This window comes from Castor canadensis, chromosome 11 (genome assembly GCF_047511655.1).
Source record: "Castor canadensis chromosome 11, mCasCan1.hap1v2, whole genome shotgun sequence".
Lineage (NCBI taxonomy): Eukaryota > Metazoa > Chordata > Mammalia > Rodentia > Castoridae > Castor > Castor canadensis.
The window spans coordinates 111,832,695-111,851,989 of NC_133396.1; the positions used below are offsets into that span (position 1 = coordinate 111,832,695).

The window sequence follows — 19,295 nt, forward strand, 5'->3', positions numbered from 1 at the left end:
ACTAGAGAATCAGCTGATAAAGAGAAAAATATTTGGCTTACACTTTGGGAAGTCTGGTCCATAATCAGTTAGCCCAGTTGTTTCTGGGTCTGTGGTGAGACAGAATAGCATGACTGGAGTACATAGTGGAGCAAAGCTGCTCACCTCATGGCAGAAAGAAAAAGAGAAAGCTCAGGTCCTACAATTTCCTTGAAGGGCATGTCTCCAGTGACCTGAAGACTTCCCAGTGGGTCCCGCCTCTTAAAGTGTCCACCACCTCCCAATAGTACCACTCTGGAGACCAAGCCTTTAATACGTGAACCTTTGGAGGGACTTTCCAGGTCCAAACTATAGCACCTATAGGGCACAGTCTTTTGGGATCATGCCAAAATAATAGGAATCAGCACAGTTCCATCTAATAATGTTTAGAGCTGGCTGTGTTTAAAATTGAGAAATTAGGAAATTTTATTGACTGGGGCTGCTGAAAACTTCAAGAAAGAATCTCACTCATCACCCTAAAAGCAACTGACTTTGAAAATGCCTTGTCAACCACATACATCTGCAGCCAGTAATATCTTAGCTAGTCCTGATTTTTTTTCAATTTTTATTTTATTCATATGTGCATACAATGCTTGGGTCATTTCTCCTCCCTGCACCCACCCCCTCCCTTACCACCAACTCCGTCCCCTCCCTCTCCCCCCCACCCTTTCAATACCCGGCAGAAACTATTTTGCCCTTATCTCTAATTTTGTTGAAGAGGGAGTATAAGCGATAATAGGAAGGAACAAGAGTTTTTGCTAGTTGAGGTAAGGATAGCTATACAGGGCATTGACTCACATTAATTTCCTGTGCATGTGTGTTATCTTCTAAATTAATTCTTCTCAAACTAACCTTTTAGCTAGTCCTGATATAATGTAGAATAAATGTGGCTTATAGTTTTAAGTAATGGAATCAATATATTGGGAGAATAAGAAATTATGGTATACAAGTATGATTATTAAATGTTCATCTACTACAAAGATAAACATATCAATATAAGATGTTTCTAATATTAAATCTGCAAATAACATTCTGAATGTATATTTAGAAGTATGGAAATACCAGAAGAAATAACCTGACAGATTTATGATGACTGCCCGTGGGAGTTATGCTCAATTCTTCTACCAGGAACACTTAGACAAGCAGGAAAAATTTTATTTTAGACTCTACTTAAAAAGCATTAGAGAGCTACAGGATAGTAAGTAAGGCTGATAGCTAAGATAAGGAAATCAAGAGTCATGAGTACATTTAAATTAAGGCCTTCTATTCAAAAAAAGACCATCAGTGATTGAAAAGGCAAACCATAGCATGGAAGAAGATATTTGTAACACATGTATCTGAAAAGGACTCATAAATGAAATATGAAAGCATATCTACAAATCAATAAGAAAAAGACAAAAGAAAACTGAACAAAAGACTTAAGAATCTCACAAAAACATATCCAATGCCCAAGAAGAAAAGAAAAGGACATTCTATCTCCTTTAATCATCAGAGAAATGCAGATTCAAACCACAGTGTAATACCACAGCATACCCACCAGAATGGCTAAAGTTAAGATGGCTGACGAACACCACAGTGACAAACACTTGGAACAATTTTAACTATTCCTGTGTTACTGGGGAATACGTAAATCCCCTAAAGTTGAATCCACACGTGCCTTATGATGCTTTAGTTTTACATACCAGGAGTCCGTGTACATGCCCCTGAGACATACACAAATGTTTTAGAAGCATTATTTGTAGTACCCAACACTGGAACCAACCCACCTATCCATTAGCAAAAAAATGGGTAAATTGTGGTAACTGAAAATTGTTCAGAAATTATGACAAATTGTAGCTACATGCAACAACATGGGTGAATCTCACAAAAAATGTTAAGTCGAGGTGAAGCATAGCAATTATATATACTACATGGCTCCATTTTTAGAAATTTTCAAAAAGCAAAACTCATCTATGGTGATGATGATGATGGTGAACTGTGGGGAGTATGGAAGGGACTTCTGAGACACTGGTTACGTTCCATTTCTTGACATGGGAAATGGTGGCCTGGCTGTATGCAGTTTATGATGATATATTTTCTCTGCACTCATTATTAATTTGTTCATTTCTCTGCAGGGTCTTATTCTTTAATTTTGTAAAAAAAAAAAAATGAAGAAGCAGGAAACCTTTTCAGTTAAAGGAATAGAAAACATGTAATAAACCAATTCATGTAGAACTACTGGGACATTCTCCCTCCAAATACCTTAATGTTGTTGAGGGTGGCCTCTGGTTTAAATGTGTTTTCTTCCTTTGCCTCCACCAAAGGAAAAACACAAGCTAGGGAATGAGGGAGACTGGCAGGGAACAGGAGACTGCCAGCTTTTGCTATGAGTCTTTGATATTATTTGATATTTAACTATGCAATCATTCCATTAATAATAGGCAAAAATGGTGGCAAAATAAAATAGGCAAAAATAAATGTGTACTTACGTGAAGTCAAAAGAACTTTAGCCTACGAAGAAGGCAGAAAATATAGAATTAGTCAGAATTTTATTTTTTTAGTCAGAATCGTTTCATCTTTTGAAATTTTTTATGTTTTGAGCTGTGTAGCTCAGGCTGGCTTCGAACTAGTGATCCTCCTGTTTCGGTCTCCCAAATGCTGGGATTGCAGGTATAAGCCACCATGCCTGGCCCAGAATTTTTAAATTAAACCAGCAAGAAAGAAAAAAATACTTCAACAGGTTTAATATATATGTGAGCAAGATATATAGATACACATACAAGACATACATATATACACTTACCTGTGGATATTTAACATTTTGCTCAATTGTATTTTTCTTGAGATTAAAGGAATTTTTAATCTGTTTTACTTAGCAATTAAATATTTTATTTCTCAGTGGCCACAATAACTTCCATTTAGATAAGGCTCTTAAGAAATTAAATATTTTTATTTTACAGAAAACTCCATGGAAAGAACTTACTAAGGCTCTTGTGGTCCTTGCAGGCACACAAGTCTGACAAGGTGGCTTTATTCCTGAAACTTAGAGACCTGATCCAAGGGCTGGAAAATCACGTTTCTTTTCCCAGCTCGAGACGCTCACCTCTGCAGGGCTCTGTTTTCCTGTCTCCTCCTCAGGAAGGTCGCCTTACTGAGATGTGATAAAAGTCAATGACATCATGTCTCATCTGGGCTCCACCACCCTTCAGGAAAGCAGGTTCTTGGCAGAAAGGAGACTGGGACATTTTTCTGCTGAGCTGACCTGGCTTTTCTGCTCAAGTAGCCCTGAGGGCCTAACACTTGAGGCCACCTTCATGGTTTTTCCAATGACCTGGGCCATTAATTGGCTTCCAGTGCTCTCCTGAGCTGCAGCTGTGTTATATGGCTAGCGTCTTCCAAAGCCTGCAAGCATGCCAAGCCTGGAAGGAGTTGAGAAAATAAGTTACCAGTGGTTTGTGGGCACTGGTCCCTAGGAAAACAAGAGAAGCTTTTTGGAGAGGGAACTAGGAGTCCCCACTGGTGCTTTCTAAGGAAGCCATTCAGGCTTTGGTGTCAAACAGAAGAGCAAGAGCCAATGTGAGGAGTCACTGACTGGTGAAGGTATCACCTCTGGCCTCACTCAGGCTGCAGCCCTAAAGTGAGTCTTGGGAGCCCACTTGGCATCCTCCCCAGAGATAGTAATAGAAGATGCTCTGGCCTTGGAATCAGAAAATCCATGTTGTAGTTCTATCTGTGTGTTGTGTAACCCTTCAGAACTTCATGCTTTGGATCATAGTTGTGTTCCCCCAGCATTAAAAAGTGTGAGAGCCAGGTGTAGTGGCATATACCTGTAATACCAGTACTCAAGAGCTGAGGTAGGTTTGAGGCCAGCCTGGGCTGCGTAACAAATTCATGATCAGCTCGAGCTACATCACAGGCTCTCTTCTTTGCCGCCTTTATCAGTTCTCCTTCTGAACAGGGGGGAAGACTTAGAAGCTGTTGTCTTAGGCTGAAAGTAAAAGCATGCCCTAACTGTCTATGCTAGCTGATGGGAGCATCCTTGTTAAGCAGATGGACCACCTCTGCCAGGAAGGAGGAAAAGAACCACACTTACTGGGCTCCTTCTTTCTGCCAGACACCATGCTAGGAAACTTAACGCACATCATCTCATTTAAGCCACATAACTAGATAATGCAAAGAGTGGTCATACCCCCATACCCTACAGGTAAGGATGCTGGATCTCAGACTCAGAAAGTTCCAGCAACTTGCCTTGCTAGTGAGTGATTCAAATCTGGGTTTTTCTGATTGTTTGTTTGTCCTTACCTAGCCCCGGAAGTGCCCCTTTTTCTCTTCTCACTTATGCAGCAAGGCTTCCCCCTTTTGCTAGGATGTGCCTGGTTCTTTCCTCATTGCTAAAGCACAATTACTCTGTCCTAGAATATTACCAGAAGACCCCAGCTTTCAGAGCTGGCTTTAGGACCCCCCCTCTCATCAGAGGTTTGCTTTCTTTCTATTTCAATCTGGAGCCAATCAAGAAATCAAGTCACCTATGTATTCCAGGTATTCAAGTTTTCATTTGGAGAATGAATGGTCTTACCACTAAACTGTTGTATGATCTGGGGACAAGGGTCAGAGAAGCCACTAGCACTGAAGGCCTCAGCCTGAAACACTTGAGGAGCTGTACTGCACAGCTTGCCAGGAAGTCATGCTATTGTCTGCAGCAGTAAAGTGACATCCTCAAGACGGCTCCAGAGACATCCTGAACCTCAGCACCCCACAAGTCTGGTTGCACCTGCCTCTGAAGAATAATTGCCTTTCTTTTACCTGCTTCCTGATCTCAGGAGTGCCTCTCATTTGCAAACTCTGCCCAGGAGCCAGACAGGGATGGAGTTCTGGGACGTGTTCCTGGCTTTGCTGCTTGATATGCTTTATAGAGATGAGCAATGCCAAGCTGACCTCAAACAGTCCAGCACTTCCTCCAGCCCCCAGAGAGGATTTTGTGTCTTCCAAGAATGGGATGATTCAGGGTCCATCCCAATCTTAGAGACATTACTCAAGGTGGCTCAGGTCATTGTGCATAAGAGCCAACGTCTCAGCCAAGAAGACAATGAGGGCATCTCCTCAGAAGGACAAAGCGAAGGCAAAAATGAGAAGAGTGAATGTCTGTAGCCTTTGCAGTGGAGAGTATGTCAGGAGAGATGAATCGCTGGGGATCTTTCCTCAGCCAAGGTCCCCCACACTGAGAGATGGAGTCCCTAGGGGCAGCACTTTCAGAGGCACAGGGGTCTTTTATCAGGAGACAACAGCACCTGATTTTCTTAATGGAAGATACTGGAATATTGTCAGTTACACAAGCCCGGAGTTCAGTAATTCTGAGTTGCCAAGACTGCAGGCTGTAGTTGTAGGGTTAGAGACTAGGCTGTGAGAGTTGACCCCAGCCTGGAATGGCTGCCATTGCCCTTCTGGCCAGGTCAGAAGGTAAGCATGTGTCGTCCTTTCTCTCCCACCTCAGGCCCTACCATGTGATCTATCACCAAGCTATCTCAGTCCTGCCTCCTAAATTTTCCTCGTTCCCCTTCCCTGCATCCCACTGTCTGCTCTCCCACCAAGGGGTTCCTGTGACAGCCACTCAGTGGTTCTCAGCCCTGGCCCCACATCAGAATCATCTGGGGGCTTTGTTAGATCCTTGTTCTAACTCAGAAGTGCCCAGCCTTGACTAGAAACTCCCAGCCAAGGAGTTTTGGGAAATAACACGGTCTGGCTCACATCACAGACCAATTGCGTTGGGGCTTTCTAGAGAGGGGGCGCCTGGGTGTTTTGTAAGCTGCCTCGGGACTCCATTGTGCCTCAGGGTCTTGCATAGGTACTGAGTACGACTCTTATATTCTAACTCCTCCTCCGCACAGCAGCCAAAGGGACATTTCCAACAACGAGTCAGTCATGTTGTCCTTCAGCTTACAAATGTTTAAGTGGGACCTTAGTGCTTTTTCAGGATAAAAATACAGAATCAATACTGGCTCCTTAGATGTGTGAAGCTTCCAGCAGGGGGCACCTGGGAGGCGTCCTGCAGAGGAAGCCGCTCACCTGAGGGCAGGGATGGCCAAACAGGAGGGAAGCAGGCAGATGAGGGAGATCACGATAGGCAAAGGAGCCAGAGCAGCACTGTCAAGGGGTGACTCAAAGCTGGAAGCCCAGGAAGCAGTGTGGCTTCACTGTAATACTTGCCAGAGTAGATCCAGATTATTCTGGAAGGTTGCCCTACCTGCACGTCTGCAGGGAGTCTGTTCTTTGTCTGCTAGTTTCTGTTTCATCTCCACCCTTACTGGTCATCACTGCACTTGTCAGGCACAGACACAGAGAGAAGTGTTTGCAAAGGAAGAAAGGAGAGAAGCCAAGAAGGCTGGGCTGAGCACGCACAGCCACAGTGTAGTTGGGGCTACCACAGGAGTGTGGAGAGCAGAGGTCAGAGTAATCGCCATGATCAATTCCAAACTCAGTGTTTAGACTTTGTCCTAAGAGCAAGGAGATGTCATTGAAGAGCTTTAAGTTGAAGGGACATGACTGGATTAGTATTTTGAGGAAATAATCCTGCTGCAGTTAAGGAGGACAGGCTGCAAAGATACTGTCTGGGGACAGAGGATTTAATTTAATAGACTTTTTTCCCCCTTTAGGAATTCAGGCAGAAAGGAATGAGGATGGAGGAAATGAGGCCCCAGCAAGTGGAAGCCTAGGATTCTGACCTGGCCTGGGGTTCTGGAACCATGGCTGAGCATGAGAATGGAGCAGCAGCTGCTCTCAGGTTGCAAAGTGAAGCACTGGGCTGGCCAAAAGATGTGAAGGGGCACAGCAGGCTGGGAGCCTGAGAGGATGTCCACATGAAGAACCTAGCAAAAACCACTTTGGCCTGAGTTTTCCCATCTGTGAAACTAGGATGCTCACAGGGCCCTCAGTACTTCAATGAGAGGGCACATGCAGGGTACTCCCACAGCTCCAGGAACACAGTAGACATGCATTATGTTAACCCTGGTTACTACTGCAAAGTGAAGGGGCTACAGTCATGGTTAGCAAGCAGTGGGCAGGTTGGGGTGGTTAGATTGGAGGTGGAGCTAGGGAAGGCCCTGATTTCTAGTGGGGGCACTTGAGCCCCTTTATATGAAGGCATGGAGGAGCCATTAAGGATTCAGGCTGTTTTGCCCCAAAGGAAGAGATTAAAAGTTAACCAAAAAGAGAAGAAGGAGTTAAGGATGGCTACCAAGGGCTCCAGAGTCATTCCCTGAGCACAGGGAGTGGGCTGTGAATAAAATGACAACTCAGAATCAAAGGCTCTGATCCACCGTAAGTCACTGGACTTTTGCATTTACATACATGTGTATCCATTATTTGTACCATTCATCCTCCTACCTGTTTCCCAGACACCTCCCCCTCCCACCAGCGCCACCCACCCCACCCCCAGCAGAACCTGTTCCAACCTCCTGTTCTTCGATTTTGTAGAAGAAAAAACATAAAAGAGAATAAGAGAAACAGGACGTTTTTGCTAGTTTGAGATAAAGATAGCTACACAGGGAGATTCCTTGTATTGCTTCCATGCATATATGTATTACAACCCTAATTGGTTCATTTCCACCAGACCTCTTCACTCCTCCCTAGTCCCCTTCCTATGGTGGCCCCAGCCAGTTCAAGTTTCACTCCTGTACCACATTCAAGTTTTTGATTTCCTTCCCTTCCCCTATTCCTTCCGTGTGCACCTTCCCCTTAGTGTGACCCATGTCCAATAATACAGAAGTCACTGGACTTTTGGAGCTAAGGAAGAAGACCACAACTGGAGAGAGGACTTCAGGAGTCCTCGGCATGGAGGGAGAGGTTGGAATAGGGTGCAGAATGTGCTCAAAGCCCCAAAGAAAGCACGAGGGTTTAAGGAGAGAATAGGAGAAGAGATGCTGGATGAAAGGGACTGAGGAGGGATGACTGAAGGGTGGAGGTAGGCCAAGACAGAGGAATAACACAGAATTGAGAGACGCATTTCAAAACTAAGACACAGCAAATAACTGCGTGGTGGGGGATGGATGGATAGATGGATGGATGGATGGCAGGATGGAAACTCCATAAGGTGAGGGCTGAGAAGTGCCACCTGACTTTGGCTGTGAAGATCAATGATGAAATCAAAACCATGTGAGGAGACTCTATGGTAGTTTGGAGAATGACAAGTGGGTGACAGAATAGAGACAGCAAGTATAGACTGCTCTAGCAGGCAGCTTAGCCATGTGGGGCAGGAAAAATGCTGCATGTTTAGGAGAGAGATATAGGATAGACAGGGTTTTGTTCTAAAGGTGCAAGAACCCTGAGGATGTTGAAGTGCTTATGGAAAGACCCCAAGTAGGGAGGAGAGGGCTGGAGCACCCAGGAGAAAGAGGAGGTCCCTGGTTGGGGATGGGCAAGAAAATGGGTACTGATAGAGGGACTCCCCTTCAACTGGCAGGAAACTGATGGTAGCTGATGAGGGTGGGGTAAAGGGAGAAGGAAAGGGGTTAAGACTAACTCATAACCGGTACACAACTGCCCAGGGCTATTTACAGACATAAGGATGAACTTGAGAAAAATAAAAACCAAATACAAATAGGCTAAAACTCCTAGTTTTTACAAAGCTGACTACAACTTTGTTGCCGTAAAAGGCATATAAATTGTTCAGAATTTAGGTTCCACTTCAAGCGCACAGCAAACTTATTCTTGACTGAAGTAGCTTCTTGTTTTATTTGATTCTAAGAAAACTTCTTCATCAATATTTTCAAAGTTACAAGTATGTGTGTGTGTGCACGTGTAATTTCATCTTGTTTAAAGTTTCAGTTGGGAAAATTAAGCCATCTAGATTCATAATGGAAAGAAATGTTCACTTCTCTTAATAATCCAACAAGGAGGGGACCAACCATGGATCTGTTACATGTTTTATGTGTGTTTGTCAGGCAGCTGCATAACTGACATTACAGTGAACACTGAGGAATTCTTTCTCCCCCAGTTCCCTCCTCATTAATTGCACTGAACTTTTATGGAAAAAAATTTTTCCTTGAAGGGGTCCACCATCTGAGTCAGACTTGGAGTGAATCTTTTAGGGAAAAAGTGAGCTAAAATTGCTTCAACTGTTTTTGACTGGCAGGATGTTGGAAAACACACACACACACACACACACACACACACACACACACACACACACTTTTTTCCTCTTTGTTAAAAGAGAAGAAAAAAATACTGACCTATTTTTACACTCACGTAAGTCACTAGCAATGGAGCTATAAACTCCAAACTTGGCAAGGCTGAGGCTGACATCTTTGAAGAGGCAAACCCAGCTGGCTTGAAAGAAAACGGCCACAGACATCACAAAGTTTAAAATCCTGCATCCCAAGCCTACAGAGGGACACATTTCCTACCCAGAATTTCATTAAAGGAGCCACACTAAAAACCTTCAGGGCTGTTGCCAACTGCCATTTCTTTTCATTAAAAACAAGTCTTTAAAAAAACAATCAGAAAGAAAAACATTTATCACCAGCAGCACAATGAGAAAGAAACAAACTCCTAAGCCTGCATTTCAAAGACCCAAGATCCTGTAGACACCTTAGGACTCTGGAGAGTCTCTGGACTGATGTGGGTAATTTGAAGGCACAGACAGTACAGTCCCAAACACTGGGAGGCTAAGCAGCAAGCCTCCAAGAGGAATAAGGAGGCCAACAGGTTTGACTCCCCAACGAGCACCTAAAACTTCTAACTCTCGGATTGCTCATAAAAAACAGTTTAGATATGCCCAAGGACAAGTTGTGATTCTAACATGCTGACCAGAAAAGGCTGGATTTGGCTGAGTTCATCTGTAAAAGATGTGCTTATCCTATTCCATCCATGGGGCTAGAGGAAATCTTCCATATGCATGGGTTTAGGATGAGCTAGACCCTGAGGAAAGGAAGGGCCAGAAAGTCAATGGAATATGGACTTGGAACCAAAGGGCCCAACTTCAAAGTTCAACTTCAGCAATCATTGCTAGAGCAAGTTACCTCTTCAAGTCTCAGTTCTTCTTGACAGGGCAGCATAAGGCCTGGCATAAAAGTGTGCTCAGCAAACAGGAGCTGAATATAGGAGTAATGGTGGTAGAGGAGCCAAGTCACACATTTTTGCCTCTGGTTTGTTGATTTGTTTGGCTTTTGGTTTTCTGAGACAGAGTTCTACTATGTAGCCCAGGCTGGCCTTGAACTTAAGATCCTCCTGCCTTCACCTCCCAAATGCTAGGATTACAGGCCTGCACCACCATACCCGGCCTCCTCTGACATTATTTGTACTTCAGGCAGCCCCGACTTCTTTAATTCTCAACTCTCTCATCTGTAAAATGGGAATGATGATAATGATAATGATGGTGACAATGATAATCTACTTAAAGTACACTCATGTTCTCTGCTTGTTCCTGGGAAAGCTTTTTGGCTTAGTACTAGTTTACCAAGTGGTAAATACACAAAAGTGTTTGTAAACTGTAAAGTACCATAAAATGCTAGTGTATTTTTATTATCATTATATGCTACACGAATATGTAACACATAAAAATACTCTCTACATAACTGCCTGTACATTTCTCATGACAAGTGTGTGCTCAGAGCCTGCTCTTCCTCCCTCCAGGCCCATTCACCTGGTTGAATATGAGTGCTGACAAAGACTCTTACCTCTGACCAAGATTTTATTCTCTTCTGACTCCTTTGCTCAATGGGGTCAACCCTGGGCTTCCCTCTCTGTCTTGTAGAATCCAGTTTGATCAAGATCCTGCAAAGTAGCACAACTCTGTAATCCCAGCTACCAAGGAGGTGGAGGCAGGAGATTTTGCCAAAATCTCAATTTTGGCAAAGTTAGTAAGACCTTCTCTCAAAAGCAAAATAAAAACAAAACAGCTGGGGGAGAGAAGTGGCTCAAGTGGTAGAGCACTTGCTTAACAAGCACAAGACCCTGAGTTCAATCCCCCGCAAAGTCAGTTGAGTGGAAATCTCCCCTAGTTCCTGTCTGGCACCTAACTCTCAGTGCCAACTTCAGCAGAACAGTCTGTCTAGCAAAATTCCTTCATCCTTACATTTCCTCCTAGTGACTTTCCACCCACCAGCATCCACCTGCTTCTTGACTGTGAATCCTCATTTGTTCTTGTTGGAGTCCATTAAGCTCAGTGGCTTTCCTTCCCACTGAAACACCTCACTGCAGGGGTCCTTGCACCTGTTGCCTAGCCCCCTGAGGAATAGAGTCTCTCTTATTGCCTGTGACATGTATCACAAGTACTTTTTTCTTTAGCAGAACTCCAGAGTCACAGGGCCCTCTGAGGCCATTGCTCTCTGCAGCACCAAATCCCCAATGGGACAAGTTGCAGCAAATGTCATCATTGTGTTGTTCGCTCACTTGACAAAACCACTTCTCTGATAACTCACACAACTTGGTTCCTGGAACAACCTAGAAGAGAGCCCTCCCCACCATTCCCTGACTGTCCTTCCCTGCCTTTGTAACACTCTCTAGCCTCAACCCTCCTCTTCATCCCTCAACTCACCATGTGGCCCTGCACCAGTCTCAGATTTTTATCTTTCCAAGGCTCCCCTCCATCTGGAGGGGCCATTTGTCTCCCAGTATGGCTCTGACTCAAAGCTGTGTCATCACGTCTCGGGATTATGAACTCACTCCCTAAAACACTGTAATCCGTCTCCAACACCTTGTGCCTGGAACCATTATTATCTGCTTCAAACAGAATTTATTAAGTGGGAAAAGATTTTCAGAGACTCTCAGGAAAATTCCATTTCTTTGGTGTCTAAAGAAAGCAGGCACTCAGAGCAACTTGGTTTAGATTCAACTATAGAGCCAAATGACACAGCTTTTCCTAAGGGCCTAAGACCAAAGGATGCAGCAGCAGCAGACCTTTGGGACCTTCTAGTAACTTCCACCCTCTCCAGAGGTGTGGTCCCATGTTTTTGAGAAGGAAAAAAATCTGAAGAAGACCTCAGAGTGAGCCTGTCCAAAACTGAGAAAGTATGTGTAAGTCCCCTTGCCATTTGCATGGAGCCATCCCACAAGTGTTTGGGGAGCCCATGTGCATGTGCGTGTGTGTGTGTGTGTGCACACGCCTCCTATAGTTTGGATCTTAAATGTCCACCAAAGATCCATGTGTCGAAGGCCCGATCACCAGCCGGTGGTGCTTCTTGGAGATGGTGGAACCTTGAGGAGGTGAGGTCTAGAAAAGAAGTTGGGTTGAGTGCCCTTAAGGGGATACTGGTAACCTGCCCCTTCCACTGTCTCTTTATCACTACCAGGGGGTAAACAGTCCTCTTCTGTCACATACTCCCACCATGATGGACTGTGCTACTACAGGCCCGTAGGGATGGGGCCAAGTGACATGGGCTAAAACCTCTGAAACCATGAGCCAAAATAATCGTTTCCTCCTTATGAGTTGCTTATTTCAAGTTTTTTTTTTTTCATTGTGACAGAATACTGACTAACAGAGTGTGCAACACTGAGTCAATGCTGGTACAAAGGAACCTGAGATGGCACTGCATTCTAGCAATCTTAGCTTACAGGCATGTTTTGAGTGGCAGCTGTGTGCAACCTGGGACATTAAGCACTGTGAGATGGGAGTGGAGAGAAACAAAAGTAAGAGTCATGTTTGTCCCCAGGTTTCCTATTGCTCTGTGCACATGCACAAATGCTGACTGGAGAAATAAGTCAGACAATCATGCAGCAGTCAGTTAGCCTAATAAACTAGTACCTCCTCATGAACTGGTGGTGGAAAATGTACATGACATATTTGTTTTGTTTTTGGCAGAGTAATGGAAGGAAAAGTGTGATGAATTAGTCCTTGAAGGGTAGGTGGAACTTAGAACTGTTGGAGCTCCCCATTCATCCCTCAGCTGTTCCCTTTCTTGTCCTTGAGCCAAACTGAGTATTCTCCATAGTCTTTCTAACACATATCTAAATCTAACCTAGACTCCATGCTAAAGTTTGTCAAGGAGATGGAAGAGAAGTTTTCCCCATATCCCAAACAGCTAAACTTCCCCCCAAACTCTTTTTTTTTTAAAGACAGGATATTATTATATTACCTTGGCTAACCTTGAACTCCTGAACTCAGGTGACCCTCCTGACTCAACCTCCCAAGTAGCTGGTGCTACAGGTGTGCAAGATTTCACTTGGCTCTCCCAAGCCCTTCATACCACACAGCTCTGCTCTTTCACCTAAGTTTCTGTTCCTGCAGCGCCTGCCTCATCCACCTCCTGTATCCTCCAACAGTCTCCTCACTGTTCTTTTCTTCTAAGTCATTTCCCCCTTCAGAATATTACATTCAGAATTCCGTTCCCTTCAGCTATCAGATTTCATTTAGCAGAAGGAAAAGGACTACAGCTGGTAAGACTAAAACCATGTATTGCTACAGGCGGAATCATATTCCCCTGAAATTCACAGCTAACCTACAATAGCTCATGATGGGACCTTATTTGGAGACTGGATCTTTAGAAAAGTAAGTCAAAATCAGGTTATTAGGATGGGCCCGATTCAACAGGACCAGTGTCCTTATGAAAAGACGACATGTAGAGAATGACACACACATGGAAGAACCATAAGCAGAGAGAAGGCGATCGTCTATAAGCCAAAGAGAACAGCCTGGAACACATCTTCCTTCACATGCCTCAGAAGGAGACAGTGCTGCCGATAGCTGGAGCTCCCAACCTCTCTAGAACTGTGAGACAATGTCTGTCATTTAAGTCGCCCAGTCTGTGGTACTTTGTGTGTGGCAAGCTCACACACAGAACACACACACACAGAGACACACACACACACTCACTCAAACCCCTGGAAGGAAGAGGAAACAGCAAAGAGTTGAGGCAGGGTATACAAGGTCGCCAGCAGCCTGTTCTCCTGAGACTTTGAGCTGAAGTGGCCAGGCCCAGGTGGCATGTGAAGGCTGAGTGCTTAAATTCAGCTGTGACATGGATTGAGGTAGTCACTTTGTCTTTGTTCCAACTGAGACCAAAGTAGCCTGAAGGTGGCACATAGCCCTGCCAGGTTCTGCAAAGCCTCCTCTCTCTCTGGCCGAGGTTTTGATCAGAGAACTTTCACAGCAGACATGCTGCCTCCTTGGGTACCACCGGGTGGCATGCTCCCGGCCTTGTGCCCTCAGTGCGCAGTCAGTGCTGCACTCATCCAGAGTTTATCCCTGGTTTGCTAATCTCTCTTCTGATTGCAAGTCCCTCTGCTTCTTGGTGTCTCCCTGCGGGTGTCCCATCATACGCCCTGAGCAGTGGGGTGGACCACATGCCAGGGGATGGCAGTGGGAGGAGCACTGAGCTAGGAGTCAGAAGCCTGAGCCTCTCTGAGCCTCAGTTTCCTCACCTATAAAATGGAGCAGGTGAACTCCATCATCTCCACAAGCTGAATAATCTAAGGATCTTTAAATGATTACTGCCTTTTAATAAAATGGGTATTCTGACAAACAATGGGGCAGGATGGTGGAAACTGTGTTTTGAGGATCGCCGCAGGCAGGGAAATCCCAATGGAAGCCCAGGCTTTCAGGGAGGGTATTTTTCCCCGTGTCCCAAGGGACTGGGCAGTGTCTCCCTGGGGTCAGTGCGGGAGAGAAGACCCCCTGCCCAATCGCTGCAGGGGTGAGGATGCTGCTGGTAGGGCTCATTGTCTGAGGCCCTCTGCCGCCATTCTCCTTATCGCCCCCAGGTGGCGCTGCAGGACCATAGCCCTGAGCTGCGTCCTCAGCCCGAGGCCGTGTCCTTCCCACGGCTGCTCCAATTTATTGTCCAAAGGAGGAGAAACCAAGATACCAAAGCTAAAGTCAAAATCTGGCCTTCCTCCAGCACCCAAAACCTCCTGCAGACTTCCAAATCCAATCGGCTCCAAAGCATCTAGCATGTCCCTGCCATCTGACGTCAGAAGTGACACAGGGATGTGAGCCTGGCTGCTGGAATTCACACTAGGCCAACACCCAGCTGGGCTGAGCCCAAGGGGGTGCCTTTGCCTGTGCCCTTCCTGTCTCTAGAAACCCTGTGCACACCACCTCCACGGTGCCTTGGCCTAAAACCCCATGAGGCTCAGGCGCAGGGAAATAAACAACAACAAAGTAAAACAAACAAAAGACACAAGAGACTTTTCACAGACAGCCATCTGGCTGGAATTCTGCTCAACACCTCCGCCTACTCCCCTTCTGTTACTCCTCCTGACCACTCAAGAGGGGCCCCATACACCCACACCCACACAGACCCCACACCCCATACACACCTCACACACCCACACACCACACACACCTATACACCCACCCACCCAAACACATACACACCTACACACCACACACACACACACCTACACACCACACACCTACACACCTACACACCAGCACACCTACACACCTACACACCACACACCACACACCTACACACCACACACCACACACCTACACACCTACACACCTACACACCACACACTTACACACCACACACCTACACACCTACACACCTACACACCTACACACCTACACACCACACACCTACACACCACACACCTACACACCACACACCTACACACCACACACCTACACACCACACACCTACACACCACACACCACACACCTACACACCTACACACCACACACCACACACCTACACACCTACACACCACACACCTACACACCACACACCACACACCTACACACCTACACACCTACACACCTACACACCTACACACCACACACCTACACACCACACACCTACACACCACACACCTACACACCACACACCTACACACCACACACCACACACCTACACACCTACACACCACACACCACACACCTACACACCACACACCTACACACCACACACCTACACACCACACACCACACACCACACACCTACACACCTACACACCACACACCACACACCTACACACCTACACACCACACACCACACACCACACACCCCACACACACCTATACACCCACCCACCCAAACACATACACACCTACACACCACACACACACACACCTACACACCACACACCTACACACCTACACACCTACACACCAGCACACCTACACACCACACACCTACACACCACACACACCACACACCACACACCTACACACCACACACCTACACACCTACACACCTACACACCACACACCACACACCTACACACCACACACCACACACCTACACACCACACACCTACACACCTACACACCTACACACCACACACCACACACCTACACACCACACACCTACACACCACACACCACACACCACACACCTACACACCACACACCTACACACCACACACCACACACCACACACCTACACACCACACACCTACACACCACACACCTACACACCACACACCACACACCTACACACCTACACACCTACACACCACACACCACACACCTACACACCACACACCTACACACCACACACCACACACCTACACACCACACACCTACACACCACACACCCCACACACACCTCTACATATAGCACACCACACAACACAATACATACACCTCTATATACATGACACGACACAGTACAACACACACTCCATGCACACACACCTCCACCTGTATACAACACACACATACTTCTATATACATGACAAACACACACATTCCACACATACCTCTACATACACATAACATACAGACACACAATACACACCCATACTCCACACATACCACATACCTCTACATACATACAGCACAAAATACACACACCACACACACCTCTACAACACAACACAAACACTCCACTCGCACAATACACACACTCCATGCACGCATATCCACATACCCAACACACCCACATTGCACACACCCACACCAAATACCTCTTCATATGCACACAACACACCCACCCTCCATATACAACACACACCTCTCCGTACATACAACACAACATGCACACACATTCATACACACAACAGAGCACACACTTCTACATACGTACAACACAACACACACATATGCTCTGTACACATCACACAACACATAACTCCTTTACATGCATAATACAACGTGAACACTCCACACATATAACACACACTCCAAAAACATCACACATCTCTACAGATATGCAACACATATGCCACATACCCACACATACAACCACTCATTCATCACACAGCACACATACGTACATATAAAATACCACATTAACACCATCTACTCCATGCACTCCCCATGCACATGCACAATATACACTCAAAACACACACAGACACACCAGTTCATCCTGGAAGTGCAATCCCAAGCTTGGCTCCTTGATGATGTGGAAACCCCTAAGCGATTGCCTGTGTGGCCTCCCTGCCAGGCCCACAACCCTGTGCCCCAGCCTGGCATGCATAAACCTGCAGACTTGCCAAAGGCAGCACAACTGGAGGCAGAGAGCCCGAATGTGCTAGAAGTCTAACAAATGCATGTTGCCTCAGGCCTTTGCCATTTTTGTCAAGAGTTCCATGCTGGTGATGGTGAGACAACTGCTTATGAAGTTATGGAAAGGGAAAGGTTAAAGCTGATTGACCTCCAGCTATTTCTTTCCAGTGTTAAGTGCCCTCATTTGACCTTGACCATGGCCAAAGAGAGACTTTCCTTTCCCTGTTCTTGAGGGCTTGTGTGAGCGGGAGCAGAGCTTTGCCTGATCCCAGGGTGCAAGAACAGGATCTGTGGCCCCAGAAGCCAGCCAGGAGCAGAAACCAGTGAAAGCCTCGAAGCCAAAGGCTTCCAGGAATCAGCTGTCAGTGCACTGTGAGAATCAGATCAGACCAACTGGCCTCCAAGCCTGGCCACTCAAGCCGCTGTGGCTCAGCACAGCGAAGGTGGTGTGAGAGCCCAAGAGAAAAATGTGATGGGAACATCATAAGCCTGTGACCAAGCCCCAGGAATGAAAAACAGGAAGGTCTGACACCAGTCCTGTGGCAAGAGACAATGGCAAGTGTCACCATGAGAGGCTATAGATGTCACTTGCCTCATGGGGTGTTCTAAGCCATGTCCTATCCACTCACTTTCCAGCCAAAGGGCCAGGCAAAAAGAGAGTTTAATGACTGCACAAGATCTCTCCTTGAGGTCAGATTCCACCCATGCTATTAAAGAAGAATAGACACAATGGACTATTGGTCATTAACTTACTGCCCAGTTGGTAGGAATCCCTGGATTCACCCTGCCAGCCCGTCTCAACAGTGGTCACACAAGCAACTAGAGACAGGCCCCCAAAATGAGGGCTGTCAGAATGATCATGTTATGCAGAAGGACCTGGACGTTAGAATGGAGGGGGATGAAAGGTGCAAGGGATCTTGGGAGTTTAAAGAGTTCAGTCTCCTGTGAACATTGGGATTTGTTCTGATTGTTCAGGCTGGGATGCTGCAGCTTCAGCTTAGTCACTTCTATGAACAAGAGGAAATTAGCTCGCTCTATTCTTGAAGAATTCATTCTTTGTTCCTAAATGGAGGTAAGGTCTGCCTTCCAGAACCTACACCCACTGGTCTGAATTATACATGTGAACCTGCATGGAGGTATCTTCTCCTCCTTCCATATGGCAGGATGACCCGAGTCTCTATCACTGACAACTGTCTGTGAGGGACTGACTATTTGAGGAAGCAGGAGTGGGATGGCAGCTACTTGGATCCACACAACATACCATCCTCCTTCCTGGGTGCTATGGTTTAGATTATGAATGTCACCCCCAAAAGCCCATATGTTAAAGGCTTGGTCATCATGGTCACGAGTGCATGGCATTGTTGGGAAATGGTGGAAGCTTTAGTAGGTGGGGCACAGTGGAAGGAAGTTAGGTCCCTCTCATTTCTTCCTGGCCTCCTTCACCATGATTTACTGAGTGCCTCAGGTCCAAAGCAACAGGGCCAAGCAACCATGGATGAGCATCTGTGAAACCATGAGCTAGAGTAAGCTTTTCCTCCTTTTAAGTTAATTATCTCAGGTATTTGTCACATTGACAGCTGACTAAGCACTGGGAAATTGCCTAGTGCACATGGCCATGGCTGGAGGGCAGGGTTTTCAGCAACTCAGTTTCTATGGATTGACAGGATCTAAAAGCTTACAGATGTTAATGGCTCCTGGACTGAACCTTCCCACTTGGAAGGACAGGCACACAGGGCCTTGTGGCCCTGACATGCTATCGCAGATGGCCTCCAGGGTAGTTCCTACCACTCCTCTTTCCTGAACACACATGCCTCTCCACCTGCAGGAGCAGAACTTTCTCCCTTCACCTACCTCTGGACTGGCGTGGGGAGCTGCCTTGACCAACAGAATGGAGCAGCCTTTTAAAGTCC

General features: G+C 46.0%; 1 long non-coding RNA gene across 1 annotated transcript in view; it reads right to left on the reverse strand.

The window, feature by feature from the left end:
- Positions 1-10,567: 10,567 nt before the first annotated feature.
- LOC141413931 (uncharacterized) overlaps positions 10,568-19,295 on the reverse strand; it is a 61,869-nt gene continuing 53,141 nt past the window's right edge. The window contains exon 3 of the long non-coding RNA XR_012438954.1: positions 10,568-10,764. This is a non-coding gene — a long non-coding RNA (uncharacterized lncRNA). The remainder of the gene's footprint in view (positions 10,765-19,295) is intronic.